General features: G+C 45.1%; 1 protein-coding gene across 1 annotated transcript in view; it reads right to left on the reverse strand.

Annotated features, from left to right (window-relative positions):
- Positions 1 to 21,851, reverse strand: part of LOC135525715 (potassium channel subfamily K member 10-like) — a 53,755-nt gene that overhangs the window by 6,593 nt on the left and 25,311 nt on the right. The gene's annotated exons all lie outside the window — the stretch shown is intronic.

Genomic DNA, 21,851 nt, shown 5'->3' on the forward strand with positions numbered 1-21,851 from the left:
TTATTTATACTGAGTGTTGAATGAAAGATGGCTGCATGCCAAACAGCTGATTAGTACATAATATCTTGTGTAGTGTGTTCATAAACAAAGGAACGTTTCACAGTCAATACTCACACCACACAACTCCATTCTTAGCACATCCTTACATGAATGCCAACTTCTTTTACTACAAAGACTGTTAAAATGTCTGGTGGTTTGTTGTACATGTGTGGCCTTGCTAAAAAATACTAGTGTTTGTTCCACTTCCTTTGGTATTTCATCCTACACGCACAGAACGTCCGTGAAAACTGTCACCTACCAGAAGACTTATCTCTTCGATCTTATTTGGTCTTTTCTGCTTCTTTTTAAAAATCTCAGGCTCGTCCACCAAGGCAGGGCATTAACATAAAGAACTGTAGTCTCCTATTGCCTCGCACACTCACCGAAGACTCTCCTTAATCTGTACTCTAGTCTCCAAAAATGCAGTACAATATCACATTTTTCTCCATCATATAATCACAATGTTTATGTGCGGTATACAATAAGGACTTATTGTATAAATTGAAAATGAATTAATATTTCCCTGAGGACCTTTAATTAGGGATAGGGGGCAGTCTTCGGAAGATTGGATGAATGAGGTGCCCAAATTAAAATGCCTGTTACTCAGGCCCAGAAGCTAGGATATGCATATTGGTAGCATTGGATAGAAAACACTCCAACGTTTCCAAAACTGTTAAAATAATGTCTGTGAGTATAACAGAACTGATGTAGCAGGTGAAAACCAGGAAAAATGTTTTTGGGAGGTGACACCATTTAAAATGCCTGACTATGGGGAAATCAACAGAATACCTCCCGGATTGCAGTTCCTAGGGCTTCCAGCAGATGTCAACAGTCTTCAGAAAAAGTTTCAGGCTTGTTTTTTGAAAAATGAGCTAGAATTTGTAGTTTTTCTAGGTGGCTCCCATTTTGACTGTAGTGTTGTGGCGCGCGTCGGTGAGGGTGTGCACTTGATTATTCATCTCCGGTAATGAACATACTATTCTACATCTTAAATTTGTACATATTAGGGTACCTGAGGAATGATTAGAAACGTTGTTTGACTTGTTTGGACGAAGTTTATTGGTGACTTCTGGGAAACCGGTGGATTACTGAGTCAAGCGTGCCAACTAAACTAACTTTTTAGGGATATAAAGAAGGACTTTATCGAACAAAAGGACCATTTGTTATGTAGCTGGGACCCTTGTGATTGCAAACAGAGGAACATATTCAAAGGTAAGTGATTGATTTTATCGCTATTTCTGACTCCGTGACGCCTCTGCTTGGCTGGAAAAGGTTGGTAATGCTTTAATTTTATCGCTATTTCTGACTTCCGTGACGCTTCTGCTTGGGTGGTGTGCTTTCACAGTAAAGCCTTTTTAAAATATGGCAAAGCGGCTGGATTAACAAGAAGTTAAGCTTTTAAACGATGTAAGACTTGTATTTTCATGAATGTTTAATATTGCACATTTTGTATTTTGAATTTCGCGCTCAACAATTTCACCGGATGTTGGCCAGGTGGGACGCTAGAATAGAATAAACGGCAGTTCTGCTGAAGTAGAGCCATTTCAGGGGAGGGAATCGTGGATTAGAATGAACATTCAAATTAAATTGCCTCAGCATTTGTAGCCTTCTTGACGGGAATATACAAATACAAGATCAAGACACGCCTGCTTAGTGAACACCTCACTTGTCCTTCATGCTGTCAAGTGGTGGTGATGTGTACTCCCTTATGAAATATGGATATATCTACCCTCCTGTCACATATATGGAGCGAGATGGACTGAACCGCATATCTTCAGCAAAGGAGCATTACTTTCTACACATCACTGAACATACCCTCTCATATGCACTAAGTATACAAAACTTTAAGGACTCTGCTCTTTCAATGACAGACTTACCAGGTGAAAGCTATGATCCCTTATTGATGTCACTTGTTAAATCCACTACAATCAGTGCAGATGAAGGGGATGAGACAGGCTAAAGAAGGATTTTTAAGCCTTGAGACAATTGAGATATGGATTGCGTGCATGTCATTCAAGTGCCTTTGAACGGGGTATGGTAGTAGGTGCCAGGTGCACCAAATTGTGTCAAGAATTGCAACACTGCTGGGTTTTTCACACTCAACAGTTTCCCATGTGTATCAAGAATGGTCCACTACACAAAGGACAGCCAGCCAACTTGACACAACTGTGGGAAGCATTGTAGTCAACATGGCCAGCATCCCTGTGTAACACTTTTGATATCTTCCAAGCCCCGACAACTTGAGGCTGTTCTAAGGGCAAAAGAGGGGGGTGCAACTTAATGTTGGTATTAAAAAGTAAGACATCAAGTACGATGTGTGTATCTAATTGGGCTGATTTCAGTATTAAAAACAGCCATAATCTGTTTATTTTATAAACCTGATTACCTGAATTGGTTGAATATGGCTGTCGGTTTTGATAGTTTTCCAATGAATCTGGAAATCACCTATACAGTGAACTGCTAAAATAAAGGAAACAACATAAAGGTTCTTAATAGGAGGCTTATGGTATTGTTTTCATGCTCGTCAACCCCATAGCCATGGAAGCCAAAATAATGGCCTGCCCAGCATTTTATACATCACACTTATCATGATGGGTTGTTAATTGCTTAATTAAATCAGGAAACACACCTGTGGTTGGTGGCAAATATTTTACTTTTAAACTTGGACAAAACAGATATGCTAGTTCTAGGTCCCAAGAAACAAAGAAATCTGCTGTTTGATCTGACAAATAATCGTAATGGTTGTACAGTCGTCTCAAATAAAACTGTGAAGGACCTCGTGTTACTATATCTCTCTCTTCATTACTCAGTGCCTAGGTTTACCTCCAATGTACTCACATCCTACCTTACCTTTGTCTGTACACTATGCCTTGAATCTATGCTATCATGCCCAGAGACCTGCTCCTTTTACTCTCTTTCCGAACGTGCTAGACGGCCAGTTCGTATAGTCTAGCCATAACCTTATCCTACTTCTCCTCTGTTCCTCTGGTGATGTGGAGGTTAATCCAGGTCCTGCAGTGCCTCTCAACACTCCCACCCCACAGGTGCTCTCATTTGTTGACTTCTGTAAACGTAAAAGCCTTGGTTTCCTGCATGTTAACATTAGAAGCCTACTCCCTAAGTTTGTTTTACTCACTGCTTTAGCACACTCTGCCAACCCAGATGTCTTAGCCGTGTCTGAATCCTGGCTTAGGAAAACCACCAAAAACCCTGAAATCGCAATTGCTAACTATAACGTTTTCCTCCAAGATAGAACTACCAAAGGGGGCGGTGTTGCAATCTACTGCAAAGATAGCCTGCAGAGGTCTGTATTACTATCTAAGACTGTACCCAAACAATTTGAGCTTCTAAACTTCTAAAAATTCACCTTTCCAGAAACAAGTCTCTCACTGTTGCCGCTTGCTATAGACCTCCCTCTGCCCCCAGCTGTGCCCTCGATACCATATGTGAATTCATTGCCCCCCATCTATCTTCTGAGCTCGTGCTACTAGGTGACCTAAACTGGGACATGCTTAACACCCTGGCCATGCTACAAACTAAGCTTGATGCCCTCAATCTCACACAAATTATAAATGAACCTACCAGGGACAACCCCAAATCAGTAAACACGGGCACCCTCATAGATGTCATCCTAACTAATTCGTCCTCCAAATACACCTCTGTTGTTTTCAATCAAGATCTCAGCGATCACTGCCTCATTGCCTGCATCCGTAATGGGTCTGCGACCAAACGACCACGCCTCATCACTGTCAAACGCTCCCTGAAACACTTCTGCGAGCAGGCCTTTCTAATCGACCTGGCCGGGGTATTCTGGAATGACATTGACCTCATCCCGTCTGTAGATGATGACTGGCTAGACTTTAAAAGTGCCTTCCTCACCATCTTAAATAAGCATGCCCCTTTCAAAGAAATGTGAACTAGCAATAGATATAGTCCTTGGTTCACTCCAGACCTGTCTGTCCTTGACCAGCACAAAAACATCCTGTGGCGTTCTGCATTAGCATTGAATAGCCCCCGTGATATGCAACTTTTCAGGGAAGTTAGGAACAAATATACACAGGCAGTTAGAAAGGTTAAGGCAAGCTTTTTCAAACAGAAATTTGCCTCCTGTAGTACTAACTCAAAAAAGTTCTGGGACACTACAGTCCTCCCAGCTGCCCACTGCTCTGAGGCTAGGAAACACTGTCACCACCGATAAATCCACTATAATTGATCATTTCAGTAAGCATTACTCTACGGCTGGCCATGCTTTCCACATGGCTAACCCTACACCGGTCAACTGCCCGGCACCCTCCACAGAAACCCACCAAAGCCCCCACCATTTCTCCTTTACCCAAATCCAGATAGCTGGTGTTCTGAACAAGCTGCAAAATCTGGACCCCTACAAATCAACCGGACTAGACAATCTGGACCCTCTCTTGCTAAAATTATCTGCCGAAATTGTTGCAACCCCTATTACTAGCCTGTTCAACCTCTCTTTCGTATCGTCTGAGATTCCCAAAGATTGGAAAGCTGCCGCGGTCATCCCCCTCTTCAGAGGGGGTGACACTCTAGACCCAAACTGCTACAGACCTATATCTATCCTACCCTGTCTTTCTAAGGTCTTCGAAAGCCAAGTTAACAAACAGATTACTGACAATGTTGAATCCCACCATACCTTCTTCGCTATGCAATCTGGTTTCAGAGCTGGTCATGGGTGCACCTCAGCCACGCTCAAGGTTCTAAACGACATCATAACCGCCATCGATAAGAGACATTACTGTGCAGCCGTATTCATCGACCTGGCCAAGGCTTTCGACTCGGTCAATCACAACATTCTTATTGGCAGACTCGACAGCCTTGGTTTCTCAAATGATTGCCTCGCCTGGTTTACCAACTACATCTCTGATAGAGTTCAGTGTGTCAAATCGGAGGGCCTGTTGTCTGGACCTCTGACAATCTCTATGGGTGTGCCACAGGGTTCAATTCTCGGGCCAAATCTCTTTTCTGTATACATCAATGATGTTGCTCTTGCTGCTGGTGATTCTCTGATCCACCTCTACACAGACGACACCATTCTGTATACTTCTGGCCCCTCCTTGGACACTGTGTTAACTAACCTCCAGACGAGCTTCAATGCCATACAACTCTCCTTCCGTAGCCTCCAACTGCTCTTAAACGCAAGTAAAACTAAATGCATGCTATTCAATCGATCACTGTCCGCACCTGCTCGTCCGTCCAGCATCACTATTCTGTACGGCTCTGACTTAGAATACGTGGAAAACTACAAATACCTGGGTGCCTGGTTAGACTGTAAACTCTCCTTCCAGACTCACATTAAGCATCTCCAATCCAAAATGAAATCTAGAATCGGCTTCCTATATCGCAACAAAGCATCCTTCACTCATGCTGCCAAACATACCCTCGTAAAACTGACCATCCTACCGATCCTTGACTTCGGTGATGTCGTCTATAAAATGCAGTCTATCACAGTGCCATCCATTTTGTCACCAAAGCCCCATACACTACCCACCATTGCGACCTGTACGCTCTCGTTGGTTGGCCCTCGCTTCATACTCGTCGCCAAATCCACTGGCAACAGGTTATCTACATGTCTCTGCTAGGTAAAGCCCCGCCTTATCTCAGCTCACTGGTCACCATAGCAGCACTCACTCGTAGCACGCGCTCCAGCAGGTATATCTCACTGGTCACCCCCAAAGCCAATTCTTCCTTTGGTCGTCTTTCCTTACAGTTCTCTGCTGCCCATGACTGGAACGAATTGCAAAAATCTCTGAAGCTGGAGACTCACATCTCCCTCACTAGCTTTAAGCACCAGCTGTCAGAGCAGCTTACAGATCACTGCACCTGTACATAGCCCATCTGTAAACAGCCGATCTATCTACCTACCTCATCCCCATACTGGTATTTATTTATTTTGCTCCTTTGCACCCCAGTAATCTCTACCTGCACATTCATACATTTACATTTACATTTAAGTCATTTAGCAGACGCTCTTATCCAGAGCGACTTACAAATTGGTGAATTCACCTTCTGACATCCAGTGGAACAGCCACTTTACAATAGTGCATCTAAATCATTTAAGGGGGGGGGTGAGAAGGATTACTTTATCCTATCCTAGGTATTCCTTGAAGAGGTGGGGTTTCAGGTGTCTCCGGAAGGTGGTGATTGACTCCGCTGTCCTGGCGTCGTGAGGGAGTTTGTTCCACCATTGGGGGGCCAGAGCAGCGAACAGTTTTGACTGGGCTGAGCGGGAACTGTACTTCCTCAGTGGTAGGGAGGCGAGCAGGCCAGAGGTGGATGAACGCAGTGCCCTTGTTTGGGTGTAGGGCCTGATCAGAGCCTGGAGGTACTGCGGTGCCGTTCCCCTCACAGCTCCGTAGGCAAGCACCATGGTCTTGTAGCGGATGCGAGCTTCAACTGGAAGCCAGTGGAGAGAGCGGAGGAGCGGGGTGACATGAGAGAACTTGGGAAGGTTGAACACCAGACGGGCTGCGGCGTTCTGGATGAGTTGTAGGGGTTTAATGGCACAGGCAGGGAGCCCAGCCAACAGCGAGTTGCAGTAATCCAGACGGGAGATGACAAGTGCCTGGATTAGGACCTGCGCCGCTTCCTGTGTGAGGCAGGGTCGTACTCTGCGGATGTTGTAGAGCATGACCCTACAGGAACGGGCCACCGCCATGATGTTAGTTGAGAACGACAGGGTGTTGTCCAGGATCACGCCAAGGTTCTTAGCGCTCTGGGAGGAGGACACAATGGAGTTGTCAACCGTGATGGCGAGATCATGGAACGGGCAGTCCTTCCCCGGGAGGAAGAGCAGCTCCGTCTTGCCGAGGTTCAGCTTGAGGTGGTGATCCGTCATCCACACTGATATGTCTGCCAGACATGCAGAGATGCGATTCGCCACCTGGTCATCAGAAGGGGGAAAGGAGAAGATTAATTGTGTGTCGTCTGCATAGCAATGATAGGAGAGACCATGTGAGGTTATGACAGAGCCAAGTGACTTGGTGTATAGCGAGAATAGGAGAGGGCCTAGAACAGAGCCCTGGGGGACACCAGTGGTGAGAGCGCGTGGCGAGGAGACAGATTCTCGCCACGCCACCTGGTAGGAGCGACCTGTCAGGTAGGACGCAATCCAAGCGTGGGCCGCGCCGGAGATGCCCAACTCGGAGAGGGTGGAGAGGAGGATCTGATGGTTCACAGTATCGAAGGCAGCCGATAGGTCTAGAAGGATGAGAGCAGAGGAGAGAGAGTTAGCTTTAGCAGTGCGGAGCGCCTCCGTGATACAGAGAAGAGCAGTCTCAGTTGAATGACTAGTCTTGAAACCTGACTGATTTGGATCAAGAAGGTCATTCTGAGAGAGATAGCGGGAGAGCTGGCCAAGGACGGCACGTTCAAGAGTTGGAGAGAAAAGAAAGAAGGGATACTGGTCTGTAGTTGTTGACATCGGGAGGGGTCGAGTGTAGGTTTTTTCAGAAGGGGTGCAACTCTCGCTCTCTTGAAGACGGAAGGGACGTAGCCAGCGGTCAGGGATGAGTTGATGAGCGAGGTGAGGTAAGGGAGAAGGTCTCCGGAAATGGTCTGGAGAAGAGAGGAGGGGATAGGGTCAAGCGGGCAGGTTGTTGGGCGGCCGGCCGTCACAAGAAGCGAGATTTCATCTGGAGAGAGAGGGGAGGAAGAGGTCAGAGCACAGGGTAGGGCAGTGTGAGCAGAACCAGCGGTGTCGTTTGACTTAGCAAACGAGGATCGGATGTCGTCGACCTTCTTTTCAAAATGGTTGACGAAGTCATCTGCAGAGAGGGAGGAGGGGTGGGGGTGAGGTGGAGGAGGATTCAGGAGGGATGAGAAGGTGGCAAAGAGCTTCCTAGGGTTAGAGGCAGATGCTTGGAATTTAGAGTGGTAGAAAGTGGCTTTAGCAGCAGAGACAGAGGAGGAAAATGTAGAGAGGAGGGAGTGAAAGGATGCCAGGTCCGCAGGGAGGCGAGTTTTCCTCCATTTCCGCTCGGCTGCCCGGAGCACTGTTCTGTGAGCTCGCAATGAGTCGTCGAGCCACGGAGCGGGAGGGGAGGACCGAGCCGGCCTGGAGGATAGGGGACATAGAGAGTCAAAGGATGCAGAAAGGGAAGAGAGGAGGGTTGAGGAGGCAGAATCAGGAGATAGGTTGGAGTAGGTTTGAGCAGAGGGAAGAGATGATAGGATGGAAGAGGAGAGAGTAGCGGGGGAGAGAGAGCGAAGGTTGGGACGGCGCGATACCATCCGAGTAGGGGCAGTGTGGGAAGTGTTGGATGAGAGCGAGAGGGAAAAGGATACAAGGTGGTGGTCGGAGACTTGGAGGGGAGTTGCAATGAGGTTAGTGGAAGAACAGCATCTAGTAAAGATGAGGTCGAGCGTATTGCCTGCCTTGTGAGTAGGGGGGGAAGGTGAGAGGGTGAGGTCAAAAGAGGAGAGGAGTGGAAAGAAGGAGGCAGAGAGGAATGAGTCAAAGGTAGACGTGGGGAGGTTAAAGTCGCCCAGGACTGTGAGAGGTGAGCCGTCCTCAGGAAAGGAGCTTATCAAGGCATCAAGCTCATTGATGAACTCTCCGAGGGAACCTGGAGGGCGATAAATGATAAGGATGTTAAGCTTGAAAGGGCTGGTAACTGTGACAGCATGGAATTCAAAGGAGGCGATAGACAGATGGGTAAGGGGAGAAAGAGAGAATGACCACTTGGGAGAGATGAGGATCCCGGTGCCACCACCCCGCTGACCAGAAGCTCTCGGGGTGTGCGAGAACACGTGGGCGGACGTGTTCATCTTTTGCCGATCTACCATTCCAGTGTTAATTGCTATATTGTAATTACTTCACCACCATGGCCTATTTATTTCCTTAACTTACCTCATTTGCACTCACTGTATATAGACTTTTTGTTTTATTTTGTTCCACTGTATGTTTTGTTTATTCCATGTTTAACTCTGTGTTGTTGTATGTGTCGAATTGCTATGCTTTATCTTGGCCAGGTCACAGTTGCAAATTAGAACATGTTCTCAACTAGCCTACCTGGTTAAATAAAGGTGTTCTCAACTAGCCTACCTGGTTAAATAAAGGTGTTCTCAACTAGCCTACCTGGTTAAATAAAGGTGTTCTCAACCTGCCTACCTGGTTAAATAAAGGTGAAATGAAATCAATTACTCTGGAACCTGATCGGTCAGCTTTTTTCCATCTTCGTAACACTGCAAAAATCTGAACCGTTTTGTCCAAAAATGCTTTTATCACTTCTAGATTAGACTACTGCAATTCTCTACTCTCTGGCTACCCAGATAAAGCACTAAATAAGTTTCCGTTAGTGCTAAATATGGCTGCTAGAATCTTAAATAGAACCAAAAAATGTAATCATATTACTTCAATGCTAGCCTCTCTACATTGGCTTCCTGTTAAGGCTAGGGCTGATTTCAAGGTTTTACTACTAACCTACAAAGCATTACATGGACTTGTTCCTACCTATCTCTCTGATTTGGTCCTGCTGTACATACCTACATGTACGCTAGGGTCACAAGACTCAGGCCTCTTTATTGTCCTACAATTTCTAAGCAAACAGCTGGAGGCAGGGCTTTCTCATATGGAGCTCAATTTTTATGGCATGGTCTGCCTACTCATGTGAGAGACGTAGACTCAGTCTTTACTGAAGACTCCTCTCTTCAGTAGGTCCTATGATCGAGTGTAGTCTGGCCCAGGAGTGCAAGGTGAATGGCAATGCACTGGAGTGACAAACCGTCCTTAATATTTCTGCCTGGCCAGCTTCCCTCTCTCCACTGGGATTCTCTGCCTCTATTATGGGGGCTGACTCACTGGCGCTATCCCATGCCTTCCCGAGGATGGGTGCGTCACGTCGTGCCAGGCTTGAGTCACTGACCTGATCTTCCTGTCCAGTTTTGCGCACCCTCGGACTCGTGCGAGCGGGATCTCCTCTCTCTATCTCTCTCGCTCTCTCTCAAAGCCAACTAAGATTTCCTCCTGAGGTGCTGACATGTTGTACCCTCTACAACCACTGTGGTTGTTATTCAACCATTTGTAGAGTTAATTGCAGCCCAAATAAATGCTTCACAGAGTTCAAGTAACAGACCCATCTCAACATCAACTGTTCAGATGAGACGGCGTGAATCAGGCCTTCATGGTCGAATTGCTGCAAAGAAACCACTACTGATTAAATAAGATTTCAAGGCACACTTACCCAGCATGGCTACCACAGCATTCTGCAGTGAAACACCAACCCATCTTTTTTGTGCTTAGTGGGACTTGCGCTTAGTGGAACTATGAATTCTAAATAAATCACTGACAGTGTCACCATCACACCTCTTCCTCCATGATTCATGGTGGGAACCACACATTCAGAGATCATCCATTCACCTACTCTGCGTCTCACAAAGACATGGCGGTTGGAACCAAAAATGTCATGTCTTATTATATCTGTTCCTGTTCTTTCTCTTCACTCTGTCTCTCTCTGCTGGTCTTATTAGGTTACCTTCTCTTTCTCTCCTTCTCCAGCTGTTCCTCATCTCCCCTAACTAGCTCGTTCACCCTTTCCCCACCTGTTCCCTTTTTTCCCTCTGATTAGGTCTCTATTTCTCTCTCTGTTCCTGCTACTTTCGGTGTCAGATTCTCGTTTGAGTTTCTCGTGCCAGAAGCAAGCTATCGTCTCGTTTGCTTCATCCTTGTCCTATCCTGTCGGAATCTGCCTGGCAGGTGCATCCTGTACACTACTAACTGTCTTTCGTTTGCACTGTGTCCAGTTCATCTGATGCTACGTGAGATCAGGTACCACTGTTCCTCTATGACCCGCGCCTACCCAGAGCGACCTGCAGCCTGTCGCCGCTAACCCAGCTATTCTCCTCTGCTGCTAAGAAGGGGACTCTCATGTTATTTATCAGAGGGACTTTGTTTCATTTGTCGCCCTCTCTGCGGGTTGTCTATTTTGCCATTATCAACGTCTGAAGAGGATCTATGTCTTACCTGTGTTCTCATTAAAGAACTCTGTTTTTGTTAAACCGCTTTTGGGTCTTCACTCAAGTGCACAACAAAAAATCTCAAATGTGCACTCATCAGACCAAAGGACAGATTTCCACCGGTGTAATGTCCATTGCTTGTGCAGCAATTTGACCACGAAGGCCTGATTCACCCAGTCTTCTCTGAACAGTTGTTGTTTAGATGTGTCTGTTACTTGAACTCCGTGAAGCATTTATTTGGGATGCAATCTGAGGTGTAGTTAACTCTAAAAAGGGGACGCAGATTGGGGTTTCTTCTGAGAAGCCGGAGGTGAGCGAGGAAACTCCCAATGCCTTTCATTCTCCTTGCTCATTGTTAGAAAATAAAATTGATGACCTACTATTAAGATTATCCTACCAACGGGACATTAAAAATTGAAACATCTTATGTTTCACCGACACGTGGCTGAATTTAGAAACGGACAATATAGAGCTGGTGGGATTTTCCATGCACCGGCAGAACAGAGACGCTACCTTTGGTAAGACGAGGGGTGGGGGTGTGTGTCTTTGTCAATAACAGCTGGTGCGTCATTAAAGAGGTCTCAAGGTATTGTTCACCTGAAGTAGAGTACATTATGACAATCTACCAAAAGAGTTCTCATCTATAATATTCGTAGCCGTCTATTTACCCCAAAGCGAAGCTGGCACTAAGACTGTTCTCAACCAACTCAATAAGGCCTTTAAGCAAAGAAGGAAATGCTCCCCCTGATGCGGCGCTCATAGTTGCTGGAGACTTTAATGCCGGCAAACTTAAATCAGTTTTACCAGCATGTCACAGTTTTTTAAATAACTTTATATAACTAGGCAAGTCAGTTAAGAACAAATTCTTAATTTCAGTGACGGTGTAGGAAAAGTGGGTTAACTGCCTTTTTCAGGGGAAGAACATCAGATTTTTAACATGTCAGCTCGGGGATTCGCACTTGCAACCTTTTGGTTACTAGTCCAATGCTCTAACCACTAGGCTACCCTGCCGCTCCATATGCAACCAGGGAGAGACAATTCTAGACCACCTTCACTCCACACACAGAGACGCATACAAGGCTCTCCCCCGCCCTCCATTTGGCAAATCTGACCACAATTATATCCTCCTGATTCCTGTTTACAAGCAAAAACTAAAGCAGGAAGTACCAGTGACTTGCTCAATACGGAAGTGGTCAAATGACGTGGATGCTACACTACAGGACTGTTTTGCTAGCACAGACTAGACTATGTTCCAGGATTCATCCAATGGCATTGAGGAATACACCACCACAGTCATCGGCTTCATCAATAAGTGCATCGATGACGTTGTCTCCACAGTGACTGTACGTACATATCCCAACCAGAAGCCATGGATTACAGGCAACATCCGCATCGAACTAAAGGCTAGAGCTGCCGCTTTCAAGGGGTGTGGGACTAATCCGTATGCTTATAAGAAATCCCGCTATGCCCTCAGACGAACCATCAAACAAGCAAAGCGTCAATACAGGATTAAAATTGAATCCTACTACACCAGCTCTGATGCTCGTTGGATGTGGCAGGGCTTGAAAACTATTACGGACTACAAAGGGGAAGCCAGACGCGAGCCTACCAGATGAGCTAAATGCCTTTTTATGCTCGCTTTGAGGCAAGCAACACTGAAGCATGCACGAGAGCACAAGCTGTTCTGGATGACTGTGTGATAACGCTCTCGGAGGCCAATGTGAACAAAACCTTTAACCTCTCTGGGGTAGGGGGCAGCATTCGGAATTTTGGATGAAAAGCATGCACAAATTAAATGGCCTGCTACTCGGACCCAGACGATATGATATGCATATAACTGGTAGATTTGGATAGAAAACACTCTACGTTTCCAAAACTGTTCGAATAGTGTCTGTGAGTATAACAGAACTGATTGAGCAGGCGAAAACCTGAGAAAAATCCATTCAGGAAGTAGTTTTTTTTGTTGGTTTTGTAGTTTTATATTCAATGCCATTACAGTATCCATTGACTTAGGACTCCATTTGCAGTTCATATGCCTTCCACTATATGTCAACAGTCTTTAGAAATTGTTTCAGGCTTGTATTCTTATAAATGAGGGAGTAAGACCAGTCTGAACGAGTGGACCTTAACGTGACACAGAGTTTTTTCAGGTGCATGTGCATTTCTTGTTTACCTTTTATATTAACAACGTTATTGTCTGGTTCAAATATTACAGATCATTTAGGCTAAAAAACAACCTGAGGATTGAATATAAACATCGTTTAACATGTTTCTATGAACTTTACGGATACAATTTGGATATTTTGTCTGATTGTTTTGACTGAGTTTGAGCCTATGGATTACTGAAGAAAACATGCTAACAAAACGGAGGTTTTTGGATATAAAGAGACTTTAGAGATTTCTGTAATTGAATTTGGCGCTCTGCAACCTCACTGGATGTTGGCCAGATGGGACGCTAGCGTCCCACATACCCTAGAGAGGTTAAACAGGTCACCATTCAAAAAGCCACTGTGCCAGATGGATTACCAGGGCGTGTACTCAAAGCACGCGCAGACCAACTGTCAAGTGTCTACACTGACATTTTCAACCTCTCCCAGACCGAGTCTGTAATACCTACATGTTTCAAGAAGACCACCATAGTCCCTGTGACCAAGGAAGCAAAGGTAACCTGCCTAAATGATTACCGCCCCAACAGATCCACAGATGACGCAATCTCAATTGCACTTTATACCGCCCTTTCTCAACTGGACAAAATGAACACCTATGTGAGAATGCTGTTCATCGACTACAGCTCAGCGTTCAACACCATAGTGCCCACGAAGCTCATCACTAAGCTAAGGACTCTGGGACAAAACACCTCCCTCTACAACTGGACCCTGGACTTTCCTGATGGGCTGCCTCCAGGTGGTAAGAGTAGGCAACAACACGACTGCCACACTGATCCTTAACACTGGGGCTCCTCAGGGGTGTGTACTTTGTCCCCTCCTGTATTCCCTATTCACCCACGACTGCGTGACCAAACACGACTCCAACACCATCATTAAGTTTGCTGACGACACAACAGTGGTAGGCCTGATCACCGATAACGATGAGACAGCCTATAGGGAGGAAGTCAGAGAACTGTCAGGACAACAAACTTTCCCTCAATGTGAGCAAGACAAAGGAGCTGATCGTGGACTACAGGAAAAGGTGGTTTGAACAGGCCCCCATTAACATCGACGCGGCTGTAGTGGAGCGGGTCGAGAGTTTCAAGTTCTTTGGTGTCGACATCACCAATGAACTATCATGGTCCAAACATACCAAGACAGTCGTGAAGAGGGCACAACAAAACCTTTTCCCCCTCAGGAGACTGAAAAGATTTGGCATGGGCCCCCAGATCCTCAAAAGGTTCTACAGCTGCATCATCGAGAGCATCCTGACCGGTTGCATCACCACCTGGTATGGCAACTGCTCGGCATCAGACTGTAAGGCGCTACAGAGGGTAGTGCAAACGGCCCAGTACATCACTGGGACCAAGCTTCCTGCCATCCAGGACCTATATAACAGGCAGTGTCAAAGGAAAGCTCATAAAATTGTCAGAGACTCCAAACAGTTCTTTCTGCTACCGCACGGCAAGCAGTACCGGAGAGCCAAGTCTAGGACCAAAAGGCTCCTCAACAGCTTTTACCCCCCCTTGTAAACTGTTGCTACTCACTGTTTGTTACCTATGCATAGTCACTTCGCCCCCACCTACATGTACAGATTACCTCAACGAGCCTGTACCTCTGCATCCTGACTTGGTACTGATGCCCCCTGTATATAGCATCATTATTGTTATTCTTATTGTGTTTTTGTATTATGTTTTATTTTAACCTAAATATTTTCTTCTTGTAATGGTTTTATTTCGGTGAAGGAGAGGTGGACCAAAACGCAGCGTGGTTTCTATTCATGGTTCTTTAATGTATTAAACTATACATGAACAGACTAACAAAAACAAGAAACGTGAAAACCTAAAACAGCCCTATCTGGTGCAAACACAGAGACAGGAACAATCACCCACAAACACACAGTGAAACCCAGGCTACCTAAGTATGATTCTCAATCAGAGACAACTAATGACACCTGCCTCTGATTGAGAACCATACTAGGTCGAAACATAGAAATACCCAAATCATAGAAAAACAAACATAGACTGCCCACCCCAACTCACGCCCTGACCATACTAAATAATGACAAAACAAAGGAAATAAAGGTCAGAACGTGACACATCTTCTTGAACTGCACTGTTGGGTAAGGGCTTGTAAGTAAGCATTTCACTGTAAAGTCTACACTTGTTGTATTCGGAGCATGTGGCAAATAAAGTTTTATTTGATTTGTTTTTCAAACATCTTTTCCATAATTACTGGTATTTAATCAACCAGCACATTTGAGTTCAGCCATAATATTTGTTTAACATGAGTTTAATCAAATTGCATATTTTGCAAATCATATTAACAAATTACTAGTGCCACAAAGAGGTAGTGACTGCAACTTCAACAAGGTCATTGCAATGTCGCGCAGGAGTATGTTTGTGCATGCCTGCAGAAGGAATATCTTGAGAATCTGGTCATACAACCCATTATAGTTGCGCAGTAAATTACAGCTTTTCCACCCATTAAAGACAGTATAGGGCAAATAATATACTTGCTTACTATAAAAAACTGCCTCTGGACAGTATAACATTCAGAAGCTCTATTTTTGAGCTAAGAGCGGATATGAAAAACAGCAGGTCTTGATTGGAGTGGATGACACCATGAAGTTACATTGTGCCAAACACACTGAGTCATACCGACCCTTCTAGGCACTGCCAATTAGGCCCAACGTCCCAGTGGGCACACAGTGGGTGGGCAGCAGAAACACTTCAGACACACATACACACACTCTGTTCTCGAAAGTGCCACTTCGCAGCTGATGCCCACGTCAAACAGTTTGACAACATAAGATGAAAGATGGTTGAATGACAGGCTTGACACAACACTAATGGCCAGGATATAGAACCTGTTAGGGGAACAGATAAATCCCAGACATTTTGATGGAGTGCTTGTTTTAAAAGTGCACACCCCAAGGGCAAACTCTCAAGTGAGTACAGTTACTGGTCTTGCTGTAACGTCCTTTAGCTGAGCTTCGGAATATGGTTTTCTCTCTCAAATGAAGGCTAATATACGTATATGGGTTGTTATAAATGAAAGAAGCTGGACAAACAGCGAAATATCGATGGGTTCGTCGCTCTCAACATCAATTAAAGAGTGACAAACTGAACATCATCCAATGAATTGTTTTATAGAGTGGAGGGTGTTGAGGGGAGGACGGCTCCCCTAACGGCTGGAACTAAGCAAATGGAATGGCATCAAACCATGTGGTTGATGTATTTGATATCATTCCATCTATTCCACTCCAGCCATTACCATGGGTCTGTCCTGGCTCGTGGTGCGACCAACCTCCTGTGGTTTTATACTGTAAAAGAAATAAGCAAAAAAGGCAAGAGTGCCACTTGTTCTAAATGCTTGATATCCCATGGATACTATAGAATTAACTTGAAAAAATAAACTAATGTTCTAGTTGCTCAATACCGATTAATCGGACGATTTAAATTTTTATTATATATATATATATATACACACACACACACATTTTTGTAATAATGACAATTGCAACAATACTGAATGAACACTTATTTTAACTTAATATAATACATATGCGCTTTTGGATGGGTGTTCTTAAGGTGATTCCACAGGTTGGTGGTATGTTTTGATTTAGCCGTTGCTGACCCCATGCTGACATCTTTATCACTAATAAGACACCTTGCTTTTCCTGGTGCCAATTCCATGTAACAGTCTCACACTGGTGCTCTGCTTTTCTCTGCCATCTGTAAAACAAAGACACACACACACACACACACACACACACACACACACACACACAGCTCTGAAGTGACAACGATACTGAAGAGTCTGCTTAGGAGACAAACTGCCCCTAGGCACAAAGGTTTTTATTTCAATACATTTAAACTCAGTTTTTCACAATTACTGACATTTAATCCTAGTAATCAAATCCCTGTCTCAGGCCAATTAGGATCACCACTTTATTTTAAGAATGTGAAATGTCAGAATAATAGTAGAGAGAATTATTTATTTCAGCTTTTATTTATTTCATCACAATTCCAGTGGGTCAGAAGTTTGCATACACTCTATTAGTATCTGGCAGCATTGTCTTTAAATAGTTTAATTGGGGTAAAACGTTTTGGATAGCCTTCCACAAGCTTCCCACAATAAGTTGGGTGAATTTTGGCAATTCCTCCTGACAGAGCTGGTGTAACTGAGTCAGGTTTGTAGGCCTCCTTGCTCGCACACGCTTTTTCAGCTCTGCCCACACATTTTCTATAGGATTGAGTCAGGGCTTTGTGATGACCACTCCAATATCTTGACTTTGTTGTCCTTAAGCCATTTTGCCACAACTTTGGAAGTATGCTTGGGGTCATTGTCCATTTGGAAGACTCATTTGTGACCAAGCTTTAAATCCCTGATTGATGTCTTGAGATGTTGCTTCAATATATCCACATAATTTTCCTTACTCATGATGACATTATTTTGTGAAGTGCACCAGTCCCTCCTGCAGCAAAGCACCCCCACAACAAGATGCTACCACCCCTGTGCTTCTGGGTTGGGATGGTGTTCTTCGGCTTGCAAGCCTCCCCCTTTTTCCTCCAAACATAACGATGGTTATTATGGCCAAACAGTTCTATTTTTGTTTCATCAGACCAGAGGACATTTCTCCAAAAAGTACGATCTTTGTCCTAATGTGCAGTTGCAAAACATAGTCTGGCTTTTTTATGGCTGTCACGCCCTGACCTTAGAGAGCCGTTTTATGTCTCCATTTGGTTAGGTCAGGGTGTGATTAGGGTGGGCATTCTATGTTTCCTATTTCTTTGTTTTTGGCCGAGTGTGGTTCCCAATCAGAGGCAGCTGTCTATCGTTGTGTCTGATTGGGAATCAAACTTTGGTAGCCTTTTTCCCACCTGTGTTTTTTGTGTAGTTATTTTTGGTTTTGTCTCTGTTACCTGACAGAACTGTTCGCTTTCATTTTGTTACTGTGGTCAAGTGTTTTTTGATAATAAAAAAGTAATCATTAACACTTTTCACACTGCGCTTTCGTCCACTCCTTCATATGACGATCGTGACAGAAGAACTACCCAACACCAAAGGACCAAGCAGCGTGGTAAAAAGGACATTGGAGTAGATCCTGGACGGAAAAGGACGCTGGGCGCAGGCTGGAGAGTATCGCCGTCCAAGGGAGGAGATAGAAGCAGTGTCATGCATAGGTGTATAGGTGGCAGGGAAGTCAGGCGCAGTAGAGTCAAACGGAGTGTAAAATGGAGTCTTTTAATAAAGTCCACGTAATATGCTCCATAACACTAAAAGGTACATACATACATAAACAAACATGGGTACGAGGACCCGACGCGCACCTATACAACATAAAACTACACTGACAATAAAACAATCTCTGACAAAGACATGAAGGGAAACAGAGGGTTAAATACACAACAGATAATGAATGGGATTGAAAACAGGTGTGTGGGAAGACAAGACAAAACCAATGGAAAATGAAAAATGTATCAATGATGGCTAGAAGACCGGCGACGTCGAACGCCGAGCACCGCCCGAACAAGGAGAGGCAACGACTTCGGCAGAAGTCGTGACAAGCAGCAAGAGCGGAACAGCGAAGATACAATGAATTAGAGTAACGGTGACGAGACCAGGAGTCACGACAACAACGGGAGCCCGAGAGGCAGCCCCCCAATTTGAGGCACATGGGGAGAATGGTGGTGTCAGGGTTTAGACCTGAGCTAACTCCCCGTGCTTACCGTGGGGAGCATATGACTGGTCAGGCACCATGTTATGCGGTGATGCGCAAGGAAAGGCTGGTCATGGCTCACATCGACAGCATCCTCCCAGACATCCTAGACACATTCGCATACCGCCCCAACAGATCCACAGATGACGCAATCTCAATCGCACTCTATACCGCCCTTTCCCACCTGGACAAAAGGAACACTACGTGAAAATGCTACAGCTCAGCGTTCAACACCATAGTGCCCTCAAAGCTCATCACTAAGGTAAGGATCCTGGGACTAAACACCTCCCTCTGCAACTGGATCCTGGACTTCCTGACAGGCCGCCCCCAGGTGGTGACGGTAGGTATTAACACATCTGCCACAATGATCCTCAACACTGGAGCTCCCCAGGGATGCGTGGTCAGTCCCCTCCTGCACTCCCTGTTCACCCATGACTGCATGGCCAGGCACGACTCCAACACCATCATTAAGTTTGCAGACGACACAACAGTGGTAGGCCTGATCTCCGACAACAACGAGACAGCCTATAGGGAGGAAGTCAGAGACCTGGCCGTGTGGTGCCAGAATAACAACCTATCCCTCAACGTAACCAAGACTAAGGAGATTATTGTGGACCACAGGATAAGGAGGGCCGAGCACGCCCCCATTCTCATCGACAGGGCTAAAGTGGAACAGGTTGAGAGCTTCAAGTTCCTTGGTGTCCACATCAACAACCAACTGGAATGGTCCAAACACACCAAGACAGTCATGAAGAGGGCACGAAAAAGCCTATTCTCCCTCAGGAAACTAAAAAGATTTGGCATGGGTCCTGAGATTCTCAAAAGGTTCTACAGCTGCAACATCGAGGGCATCCTGACTGATTGCATCACTGCCTGGAACGGCAACTGCTCGGCCTCTGACCGTAAGGCACTACAGAGGGTAGTGCGTACTGCCCAGTACTTCACTGGGGCTAAGCTGCCTGTCATCCAGGACCTCTACACCAGGTGGTTTCAGAGGAAGGCCCTAAAAATTGTCAAAGACTCCAGCCACCCCAGTCATAGACTCTTTTCTCTAACGCATGCCAAACGGTACCAGAGTGACAAGTCTAGGACAAAAAAAGCTTCTCAACAGTTTTTACCCCCAAGCCATAAGACTCCATAACAGGTAAAGAAATGGCTACCCGGACTATTTGCATTGTGTGCCCCCCCAACCCCTCTTTTTATGCTGCTGCTACTCTCTGTTTATCATGTATGCATAGTCACATTAACAATACATTCATGTACATACTACCTTAATTGGGACGACCAACCAGTGCTCCCTCACAGTGGCTAACTGCATTGTGTCCCACCCCCCACCCGCCAAACCCTCTTTTACTCTACTGCTTCTCTCTGTTCATCATATATGCATAGTCACTTTAGTCTACATGTACATACTACCTCAATCAGCCTGACTAACCGGTGTCTGTATGTAGCCTCGCTACTTTTATAGCCCCGCTACTGTATTTAGCCTGTCTTTTTACTGTTGTTTTATTTCTTTACCTACCTGTTCACCTAATACCTTTTTTGCACTATTGGTTAGAACCTGTAAGTAAGCATTTCACTGTAAGGTCTACAACTGTTGTATTCAGAGCACGTGACAAATAAACTTTGATTTGGAAATGTTTTCCCTTAAACCACTCGAGTGTTGCTTTAGCAGTATGCTTAGGGTCATTGTCCTGCTGGAAGTTGAACCTCAATCCCAGACTCAAATCTCTGGAAGACTGAAACAGGTTTCCCTCAAGAATTTCCCTGTATTTAGCGCCATCCATCATTCCTTCAATTCTGACCAGTATCCCAGTCCCTGCCGATGAAAAACATCCCCACAGCATGATGCTGGATGGTGTTCTCGCGGTGATGGAAGGGTTTGCGCCAGATAGAGCGTTTTTCTTGATGGCCAAAAAGCTACATTTTAGTCTCATCTGACCAGAGTACCTTCATCCATATGTTTGGGGAGCCTCCCAAAAGCTTTTTGGCGAACATCAAACGTGTTTGCTGATTTTTTTCTTTAAGCAATTGCTTTTTTTCTGGCCACTCTTCCATAAAGCCCAGCTCTATGGAGTGGACGGCTTAAAGTGGTTCAATGGACAGATACTCCGATCTCCACTGTGGAGCTTTGTAGCTCTTTCAGGGTTATCTTTGGTCTCTTTGTTGCCTCTCTGATTAATGCCCTCCTTGCCTGGCCCATTAGTTTTGGTGGGCGGCCGTCTCTTGGCAGGTTTATTGTGGTGCCACATTCCTTCCATTTTTTATAATGGATTTAAAGTTGCTCCTTAGGATGTTCAAAGTTTTTGATATTTTTTTATTACCAACCCTGATCTGTACTTCTCCACAACTTTGTCCCTGACTTGTTTGGATAGCTCCTTGGTCTTCATGGTGCCGCTTGCTTGGTGGTGCCCCTTGCTTAGTGGTGTTGCAGACTCTGGGGCCTTTCAGAACAGTTGTACAGTCGTGGCCAAAAGTTTTGAGAATTACACAAATTTTAATTTTTCAAAGTCTGCTGCCTCAGTTTGTATGTTGGCAATTTGCATATACTCCAGAATGTTATGAAGAGTGATCAGATGAATTCCAATTAATTGCAAAGTCCCTATTTGCCATGCAAATGAACTGAATCCCTAAAAAAGATTTCCACTGTATTTCAGCCTTGCCACATAAGGACCAGCTGACATCTCGTTAACACAGGCTAGAGATCACTCTGTCATGCTGATTGAGTTCAAATAACAGACTGGAAGCTTCAAAAGGAGGGTGGTGCTTGGAATCATTGTTCTTCATCTGTTAACCATGGTTAACTGCAAGGAAACACATGCCATCATCATTGCTTTGCACAAAAAGGGCTTCACAGGCAAGGATATTGCTGCCAGTAAGATTGCACCTAAATCAAGAATTTATCGCATCATCAAGAACTTCAAGGAGAGCGGTTCAAATGTTGTGAAGAAGGCTTCAGGGCG

This window comes from Oncorhynchus masou, chromosome 32 (genome assembly GCF_036934945.1).
Source record: "Oncorhynchus masou masou isolate Uvic2021 chromosome 32, UVic_Omas_1.1, whole genome shotgun sequence".
NCBI classification, from domain to species: domain Eukaryota; kingdom Metazoa; phylum Chordata; class Actinopteri; order Salmoniformes; family Salmonidae; genus Oncorhynchus; species Oncorhynchus masou.